Source organism: Nannospalax galili, unplaced genomic scaffold, assembly GCF_000622305.1.
Source record: "Nannospalax galili isolate Female #2095 unplaced genomic scaffold, S.galili_v1.0 scaffold1854, whole genome shotgun sequence".
Lineage (NCBI taxonomy): Eukaryota > Metazoa > Chordata > Mammalia > Rodentia > Spalacidae > Nannospalax > Nannospalax galili.
In genome coordinates, this window is record NW_008334363.1 from 279,560 (window position 1) to 285,559 (window position 6,000).

Sequence of the window (6,000 nt, forward strand, 5' to 3'; positions counted from 1 at the left end):
TAGAAGAAGAGATTAAGATTTAACCAGTATCTTGCTAGGTAATTATAACACAAATTCACAGATAATAAGAAGATTTTAAATGTAGTTTATCCATTCAACAAAGTATATAAAGCCCTTAAGTTGGGCTCAGTCCACCAGAAGAGTAAAATGAGTTGCTGTGTCCTTGGTGAAGATCATTCAAGCATAGAGCACTGGAGACGAGACATGGCAGATGCCATAATTTAAATTTTAAGTATTCCCCCAAAGAGCCTTGTGGTAAAGGCACAGTCCACAGAACAGTACCGTTGTGAGAGTGTGGAAACTTTAAGAGACGGGACTGGTAGGGGCCTTTAGGTCATTGAAAGCATGCCTCAGAAAGGATTACACAGAGTCCATACCTCTTTAGTTTTTCATTCCTGAACATGAGCTAAGTAGTTTTGCTCTACCACACGCTCCCACCATGCTATGCTGCCTCATCACAGCCAAAAAGCAGCAAACTAACCATGAACCCCCAACACTGTGAGCCAAAATAGCCTTTTCCTTGTATAAACGGATTATCTCAGGTATTTTTTGCTATAGAAACAGGAGATGAGTTAATATAGCTCTCAAATAAGTAACATCAAATGAAGATTATAACTGAGAAAGTGCAGAGACAGGAACAGAAGGAACAGATGTGCAACTAGGCTCTAGAGGACATGGAAATAGGATCTAGAGGATGTGGTCATTGATTGGATGTAAGAAGAAAAGATTAGAATGTCAGAAATTCAAACTTCTGTGGAGGAGGAAGGCGAGGAGAAAGAGGATGATATTATGGATGGGGTAGGATGGAAAACGAGCAAGTTTGGATGAAAAAATCAGGAGTTTTATGATGAATGTTAAGGAAATTTATTGGCTAAAAAGAGAACTGTCACAGTGATAAATATATCAGTTCAGAGATTTACTTAATAGAAACTGAAAATCTGAACTGCATCTCTCTACAAAACTTGGTAGAAGATAATCTGTATTAAGCCAAATGACTGGCCCTGACAGGTATCAGTGACCTTGCTCTCCATGAGAAACTGAACAATTTTTTAAAATGCCTTCATTGACATTGATGGCTGAAAAAATTTTTAAATATTTTGTTCATTATTTTTATTTTATGTATATGAGTGTATTGCCTGCATATAAGTAAGTGCATCTGTGTCATGCAATGCCTGCAGAGGACAGAAGAGGCCATCGGAGCCTCTGGAACTGGAATTACAGACAGTTGTTAGCTGCCATGTGGGTGCTGGGATTCGAACTCGGGTCTTCTGCAAGAACAGTGTTCTTAACCACTGAGCCATCTCTCCAGCCTTGATGCCTAAAAATTTTTTTTTAATTATTTTGTCTTTTGAGGCATGGTCTCCCTTGTAGCCCCAGCTGGCCTGGAACTGTCTGTGTAGACCAGGCTGGCTTCGATCTCACAGAGATCCACCTTCCTCTGCCTCTTGAGTGCTGGGATTAAAGGTGTGCACCACCACACCCAGCTTCAAATTTTAAAAACATACATAGATATAGACTAGAAGAGGGACTGGAGACATGGCTCATCAGTTAAGAACACTGGCTGCTCTTGCAGAAGACCTGGATTTGAATCCCAGCACCCACATGGCAACTAACAGCCGCCCTTAACTCCAGTTCCAGAGGTTCCACCACTCTCTTCTGTCCTCCGTGGACACCATACAACATGAGTACACTTACAAACATGCAAGCATAACACTCATACATATAAAATAAATAATAAATAACTAAAGCTTTTTTTTTTTTTTGGTCTTTTTTGAGACAGGGTCCCCCAGTAGCCCCAGCGGACCTGGAACTCACTGTGTAGACCAGGCTGTCCTTGAACTCACAGAGATCTGCCTGCCTCTGCCTCCCGAGTGCTGGGATAAAGGCGTGCACCACCGCACCTGGCTAAAACATAATTATTTTTAAAAAACTAGAAGAAACCATGAAAATGTCATAGCATGCCCTAAAATAATCTTGAGGTACAGAACAAAACCTCTGAAGAAAATTCCAGTTTCTCTATCAAAGTGAAAGAGAATGAAAGAAAGCCAACAAAAAGCAAATAGTAGCAGATCTCAACAAGGTCTTGAATTGCCTCTGGCTCCCCTCACTGCTCATCCCATTCCACACAGGGGCAGAGTCAGGGCAAAGAGCAGCAGGATGCCAAAGCAACACCACACTGCCCCTTGCCTCCAGGACAGTACCTCTCTCCCTGATAATTACAGATTTTCTCAGCTGGTACATGCACTCAGGAGTGCTTTGTCTCTTTAATTCAAACATCTAGGAAGTCCCTGTGCAGACTGTGAAAATGTTCTCCCATTATTCACACTGATTAGCATGTGCCAGGTGAAAGGTATGCACAGCTCTGAAAACAGACAGGAAACTTGTGTGCAGTGTGTGTTGGACCCATGATGTGAGAGCCTCTGGTCCAGAGTCAGGCCTTCCACAGAGCTAAGAGGCCATGTGCATCTGCTCCCCTGATCAAGAGTTGCCCTGTGGTCTCCATGGTAGCACACTACCAAAGAGACTTAAGATATTTATTTACTCAGAGCAGTATAACATACCACATGATGCAGGACTTAGACATTCATTCTTCTCTAAATGGTGAAAAGCAACTTGTGTTGTGACATTATGTAGACATATTAAAACTAATTAGCTTTTAGCTTCAGTTCTATTATTAGTAGTCACATTCTGGTGTTTTTGATGAGACTGGACTCTAATGCTAGCTCATACTAGTAAGTATCCTTTGGTTTCTAGTCTGTGTGACGAGTGGTTGCTGAACACCTCCTTCATGCTCATGGAAGACACAGCACTGAAGGACATCTGTACCTACTGGCTTATCAACACTTTAACATTTTTCCTAATTCTTCATGTAAAACTGATTTGAGACTTAGATTATTTTTATCTTTTTTTTTTCGGTTTATTGGTTTTTGTTGTTGTTTTTGAGACAGGATCTTACCCTGTAGCCCTGACTGGCCTGGAACTCACTGTGTAGAGCTTAAACTTGCAGAGATCTACTTGCTTCTGCCTCCCAAGTTCTGGGATTAAAAATGTGTGCCACCATGTCCCACTGAGACTTGGGTCTTGTGGCCCATCTTTTTTCTTTTTTGGAGGGAGGTTTTTTTGAGACAGGATCTCCCTGTAGCCCCACCTGGCCTGGAGCTCACTATGTAGACCAGGCTGGCCTTAAACTCACAGAGATCTGCCTGCCTCTGCCTCCTGACTGCTGGGCTTATGGCCCATCTTATATACCCTGACAAACCATCCTTATGAGAAGCCAGGTAAGACGAAGAGTAGGTAATATTTGTTCCTATTTGTGGTTCCCATTTCGAAAAGAAAACCAAGAGCTAAAATTTACCTTGTATGTCCGTAACATTCTTAATTGTACTCATCTCTTCCTCTTGCGGTCTTGGCAGCTAATGTAACTAGCAAATAATTTCCTAACTGTCTTTGTAAAGATTTCATTTTCAACCCTGGCTTAGGATCGTTACAATTCTTGCCATTCCTATCAAATCACGTTATTAGAAGAGGGTCATTGCACATGGACACGCATAGACACACAGCTTCCACTTTTTATCCATCTGTCCATCCATCTATTATCTATCCATCCCAAGATGTAGAATCATTGCTTCTAGCACTTTTTTTGAGCAACTGTCTATATGTCAATAACAGCTGCTGGAATCTTAGAGATCAATTCTTGTTGGTCTAAATATAGCTATGAATAATGATTTATCGATGATTGCAGAGAAACTCTGCTAAAAGCAGTTTCCCACTCAATTGCCGGTAGAAGCCAGAAGTCAAGCTGAACCAGGCTGGGGAAACTATCCGCGCCCCTCAGTTTTTCTGAAATTCTGGATTCTTATAAGATAAACTTTGTGCATTTCATCTTCATGGATTAGATACATAGAAGAGACGATAGATATGGTGTTTGCTCTGCACTGTCCTCTCTTCCCAGTCTCTGCTCACTTTCCTTCTCTCTTCCCTTCCTCCAGAATTCAGGTTTGAATTTAACAGAGCACCGTATTACTCTCTCCAATTCATCTCTACATACTACCCAGTAATAGTGATGTTTCTTATCAAATAATTCAGAAGGAAGCCATTTCCCCTTTTCAAATTATTCCTATTGTGTTTTAGGAACTATAATGAAAACTAAAACCCTTTTCTAATCAGTTCTCACTCAGGAACTTGCCCATCTGGATTCACAAAATTTCCAGTTTAGAGGCTTGTTTTCAAGCTTAGCAGTCATCCATCTATCCATGCTTGACTCCACCCAAGCACACAAAGGAAGCCCTAAGACTCAGTAGAAAAAGCAATAATGGTACAGGATAAACAAAGACCCTGGGGCCAGAATCAGGGCAGACACATTTATATCACCTCCATTTTGCTCTGAAGAAACAAAGTTCCACTTTTCCACAAAGAACATCACCAGGGCATGATGTCCTAAAGCTCTGTCCTGGCAGGCATCACATTTTAATGTTCTTCTATTACTTTACCTACTTTAGTCCATGCTCATAAATCCCTTGTTCCATTAGCACTGTAGGCTCCTTGTGTGCAGACGTGATTTCTGCATATTCCAAAGTGATGTTTCAAAAGATCACAAGGAAATCAATCAATATGCATTTATTGAGCATCTATTCCATTCCCATAGCAACAGGGCTTGCTAGTAGATTTACAGTAGGCTTCAAGCAAGAGATAATGTAGGTACTGTTTAATCCAGATAGGGTATGTTTTAAGTGTGTGGCACTGAGCTCTTGTTTTCAGTTAATGTCGCTTCAGAATGCATGGCTTGTGTGAATAGGTGTTCCATGCTTGTGCTCAATCCTTTAGCCACAGCTTGCTGACAGATTTTGATGCAGTGCTACAATTAAGATTCTGTGGCTCTCTGGCAAATATAATGCAAAAAACATTTGAGTGGGAAGTATGGTCTAGATGGAGAATAGAAGCGATTGATAGTTTATTTGCCAAGATATGTAGGAAGTAAATATAAAACAAAGCTCTAGCAAGTTTAGCATTTTCCTTCTCTAAATATAAAGCTGCTGACTGCAGGCCAACAGCACAGCTTTGCGCAGCTCCTCAAGCTAAAATTGGCCAAGAATGAGATGCACAGCTAATCAACACTGAGACTCGCTGTCATTCAGCACTGAGATATACTGCTATTCGGCACTGAGACAGACAGGTATTCAGCACTGAGGCACATTGTCATCTAGTACCGAGACACACTGCTACTCAGCACTGAAATGCGCTGATTCTCAGTACTGACACACAAAACCATTCAGCACTGAGACCTGCTGCTACTCAGCACTGACTGAGAAAGCACAGATACTCAGCACTGGGGTTCACTGCTAATCATCACCGAGAGGCCATCAGACATCTAGGAATTAGTGATCGGGTATAGTTGACCTCAGGTGGTGAATAACAAAGGTTATCCAGGTGTTACTTCCTGTCTACTCTAGTCTTTGCATGGAGCAAAGACTCCAATTTAAGAGTGCAGTTAATCTTTGTTGTACGTGAGAAGCAATAAGGTAAACTATTCCATCGAAGCAATCAGCCACACATGCTGCAGGTTCCTGGGTGAAATTTTCCAGAAAACATAGAACAAGGAGTTAGTGTGTTTTCTAGCATGTGACACACAGCATAGTTTCACTGCTAACAGTTCCAAAAGAAGAAGAAGTGCAGCAGTCCACGCCAGAGATGTTTGGGGATAGCTTGGAGGGTGATGGGTAAAAGGAAACAAGCTAAGGATTGGAGGCTCAGGGAAGGCAGGCTTGCGTAAAGAATGTGACATCTCAGATAGAGTTGAAGGAATGTGTGGGCTTCGGGATGGAGAAAGAATCATCCCAAGGGGCTTAGGCAATGGGTATTGGAGGGCCAGGAGGTTTCTGCCCAGGCCTGTCTACCTTTTCCTATAGTAATCACTAGCACTTCTTGAGTCCTTGCTGAGAACCAGATACCACTTGAAGTGCTTGTTACATAAGAGGATTTGGTTAATCCTCAAAATATTCC